The sequence below is a fragment of the Ochotona princeps genome, chromosome 9 (assembly GCF_030435755.1).
Source record: "Ochotona princeps isolate mOchPri1 chromosome 9, mOchPri1.hap1, whole genome shotgun sequence".
NCBI lineage: Eukaryota > Metazoa > Chordata > Mammalia > Lagomorpha > Ochotonidae > Ochotona > Ochotona princeps.
In genome coordinates this window covers 31977770-31982382 of record NC_080840.1, presented here as the reverse complement: position 1 = coordinate 31982382, position 4613 = coordinate 31977770, and positions in this window count along the sequence as shown.

Genomic DNA, 4613 nt, shown 5'->3' with positions numbered 1-4613 from the left:
CACTCACTCTCCCCATTCAGCCTAGCCTCTGATGGCATCCCCAGCTCCTACTCCCTGCTCCTTCACGTCAATGCACATGAAGCGAGGATCCTTCAGGGTATAGTGTCCCAGTCTGTTGGAGAAAGTTCCAGGTTTCTGTTTAAACAATTTGGCAACTTTCTCAGATTCTTTATCGTTCAAGCAAACCTTTGGCTAGTTTTATTTTTTCACTCACTCTGTAGTTTTTTAGTTTTCCAGTGAACTCTGGTGTCCAGCAGGTGATTTCTGATTCTGGGTGATGTATTCCTTTGCATACACCTTTCTAATGAGTTTTGGTGACTCCACCATTCCACCACAACCTGATGATGCTACCAGGGTGGGTAACTCTACAGATCTTCCTCTGGTTGGCAACCTCTATCCTGAAACTTGTATTGCGTTTCTCTGGTGAAGAGAAGTTTCATCATACAGGAACACACACAAGGCAGGGCTACTTCAGAAAGTAAAACACATTTTAAGATTTCCACATTGCCCACTGGAGTGCCTGGGCTGCAGTTCCAGCTTCCTGCTCATATGCACCCCAGTGTGCAACAGGTGACTGGGCTCAGGCAGCTAGGCCCTGCTACTCACAGGAACCTGGATTGAGTTCCTGGTTCCTGGCCTCAGCCATGGCAGGAATTTGGGAGTCAACCTATTAAATGGTGGCTGTCTCATCTAAGGTTCCTTACTTCTATAGCAAATGATAAGATTGTTTCATGTGTATTTTTTGTATGTGTATTTGAATGCAGAGCTACAAAAAGAAGGTTGCCTTCTATCCACTGGTTCACTCTCCAAATGCTTGTAATAAGTTTGGCCATGTTGAAGTCAAGAGCCCAGAACTCTATGTGGGTTTCCCAAGAGTGGTGGGGACTCAAGCAGTTTAATTATGACCTGCTGCTTCCCTAGAGCATGCATTAGCAAGAATCTGGATAAATATGGGCAGAACTCCAAATCTATACACTAAGAGGGGATGCTGGGATCCCCACTGGTGGCTCAACTGCTACACAACTTCCCCTGAGTTTTCATGTTTTCCCTGTCCATTTTATTAGCACTTCCCTTGCACTTCAGCCAGCAAGTTTTGTACACCATGAACAATTAAGTTGTGTCTTGTCTTTTGGAGTTCACAACTTTTGTATAAGGTATGGGATAAGTAAATCATACAATGACATTCATTTAAAAAAAAAAAACTTAAGTTCTGTATTAAACTCAACTAGCACAAGTTTAACAAGTGGTATGTGCTCCCAAACTAGCTCATTACTGAGACAATCCTGTTTGGATCAGTTTTCATCCTTCTTTAGAAAATTGCTGAGCAAATCCACATATGCTTCACATACTTTCCAGTTTCAAAATAGCTTTTGGGGGCACCATTTGATGCAGTTAATTTACTGCTTGGGTGGCCATAGTCTGTATCAGAGTGCTTGATTCTAGATCTAATCCACTCTGAACTTCTGCCCCAGCTTCCTGCCAATGCATTCGAGGCAGCAAGACAAAGCACCCGACACCCTCACGGAACACCAGGATGGAATTCCTGGCTCCTGGACTCCACCTCCCCAGCCCTGGGTATAGCTGGCATTTGAGAAACTAACCAGTGGACAGCAGCCAGCCACCTGTACCTGCCTTTCAAATAATGTGAACACAACAAAAGCTTTTTGAGGGGCTCAAAACATTCTCTCCAATACTGGGTTCTTCTTCCCTGACTTCAGTCATATACACTGCACACTAACAACTGAAGAGTTTTGCTTGTAAAACATGTTTTGGGGGCCGGCAACATGATCTAGCGACTAACATCCTTGCCTTGAATGCACCAGGATCCATATGGGTGTCGGTTCTAATCCTGGCAGCCCAGCTTCCCATCCAGCTCCTGGCTTGTGGCCTGGGAAAGCAACCACGGGGAGACCTGGAGGAAGTTTCTGGCTCCTGGCTTCAGATTGGTGCAGCACTGACCGTTGCAGTCACTTGGGGAGTGAATCATCAGATGGAATATAGAACTGTCTCTCCTCCTCTCCATATGTATCTTTCTTTGCAATTAAAAAAAAAAATGTTTCTGGGTTCCAATCCAAAAGAAAACAAAATAACCTAGAAGTTGTAAAACTGGATGCTGGGAAGACATTTAAAACAAATTCCTTAGGTGATTCAAAGTACCAGAAATGAAGGATATGAGCTGTATTTAGGATCAGTACTTTTAAAAGATTTGGTCATTTTTATTATTTTATTATTATTCCATTTCCAGAGACAGAATGATCTTCCATCTGCTGATTCACTCCCTAAATGGTCGCAAATGGTTGGAGCCAATCCAAAGCCAGGAGCCAGGCGTTTCCTCCACGTCTCCCACATGGGTACAGGGTCCCAAGGCATTGGCTATCCTCCATTGCTTTCCCAGGCCACGGTCAGGGAGGTTGCAGCAAGGTGGAGCAGCTGGAACATGAACCCACGTTGATATGGGACACCAGTGCTTGCAGAATTAGCCAGTTGAGCCAACATGTAGGCCCCATACACTTTTTACACTCTGACTGGATACCCTCTTCCCACCATGGCTGAGCATATAGAAATCCTTAAAATTGTCTGACGCTGCTATAACCTCTCGATCCCAGTTTTCAAGACTTGATTGACACCTACTCATGCTGGGTAAGGTACTGAGATTTTAAAACAACTTTCAACTACAACCAGGCTGGTTAAATTCGGATTTGGCAAAAATACAGGACTGAAATATTACCAAACACGTAGGTCTCTACTATCACCTAATGGTAACTGCCTGAAACACTCTCATTCCTTGTTTCTGGCATTCTGAAGCTGTGGACTTGCGACTGCATATCCTCCTTCCCCAGTTATTGCTGACTCCTGAAATACTTCTGCCTGTGGTACTCGCATCCAGTACAGGTGCCGATTCAAGTTCCATCTGCCCCACTTCTGATCCAGCTCCCAAGTGTACTTGGGAAAGTAGAGGAAGACAGCCCAAGTCTTTGGACTCCTGTACCCACGTGGGAAATTTGGTAGAAGCTCTTGGCTTTGGACTAGATCAGTTCTGGCTGTTGCAACCATTAAGTGTGAACGACCAGATGTATGATTTCACCAATTCTCCTCTGGAAATCCGCCTTTCCAAACAATGTATTTTAAAAATTTTACTTGTAGGTCCATGAAAACTATCTTGTCACTCAACCAATGATTTCTCAGAGGTCTCCTGTGAAATTCAAGAAAACCTACAAGTTTTTAATTTCAATTTTTAAAAGGAGCTGAGCTTTAACCTTTTGAGATTGTGCCTACTAAGTTACATTAAAATTATCTCCTTACGTTGTAGATGCACACTTAGGAAAGGTCCCATGTCTATCCATTTTCTACGTGCTCAGCCCAACCATCAGCTTGTATCACACCTATCCTTACTGCTTCCCCAAGAGGTATATAGGACAAAACACAACAGAGCAATCTGTTTCTTAATCTTCCCTACAGAAATGTATATCTGAGCAAAATACCATCACATAGACACCTACACAATGATGAACTTGAACCCAGGCTGTTAATTCTTGAGCTGTAAACAGATGCTGCCATTGCTGATCCATGGACCCACATCCATAATGTAAGATTTTAAAACATAATACAAGTCATTATAAACTGAGGTATGACTACAAACTGGATTATTGCCTCCAAACTGATCCTAATTTTAACGTTTCACTGGGGCCATGGCAATTATTACTGATTTTGCAGACACAAAACAAAAATGGAGTCCCACTTCCGTGACTTCAAAACAAAAACACAAAGGAGAAGCAGAATGACAGGGAGGCACATAGATCTGCCATCTGCTAGTCTACTCAAGTGCCCACAACAGCCAGGGTCACCACAGGTCATCTGGAATTGCACCTAGCTCCCCCACATGGGCAGCAGGAACCTAGATCAGCAGGCTCACAGCCCATTAACAGGGAGGTGGATCAGATCAGACACACAGGAGCCAGAACTCAAAAACTGGCACTGACATGTCAAGTAAAGGTCATTAGTGGTGGCTTAATACACGGCAAAGCTCACCCTTCATTTTGGCTTTCCAAGTAACTAAGAACTACTAACTGGAAAACCAGAACCACAGGCCAGACAAGATTGCTCAACTCTCCAAAACACAAACATCTTTACAAACAATTCCAACACTCCACCACACAATGTCCCTGATCTTTCAATTACCTGGCACTATTGGACTTAATGGACAAAAAACAGATTTAAGCTTCGATTTGGGACAATTAAAGGAAGCATAATCAAACTTGTTATTCAACTTCCAAGAGAAAATAAATCTCGGGTTGGAAATCTTCCTTCATTTTTTGGGTACTAATATTAGTGACAGTTTATTTCACAATCAAGCTAGAGACTAATGTACATAAACAGCAAATATGAATATGAGTTTCCAATTTTCTATCTAGTTTCCATGAATGACATTCCACCTGTTCATTCCAGTTAGCTTAATTCTCCTTAACTCTGAAAATGACTACCAGTTCCTTGGTCTGGGAGGATCAGGAGAAATCAACAAGCAAGGTCAGAGTGAGCTGTGCATGAGTGTGCGTTGTGCCACTGTCCCAAATATATAAGAGATCTTTTCTCTTAGAAATAAAAGACCCCAAGAC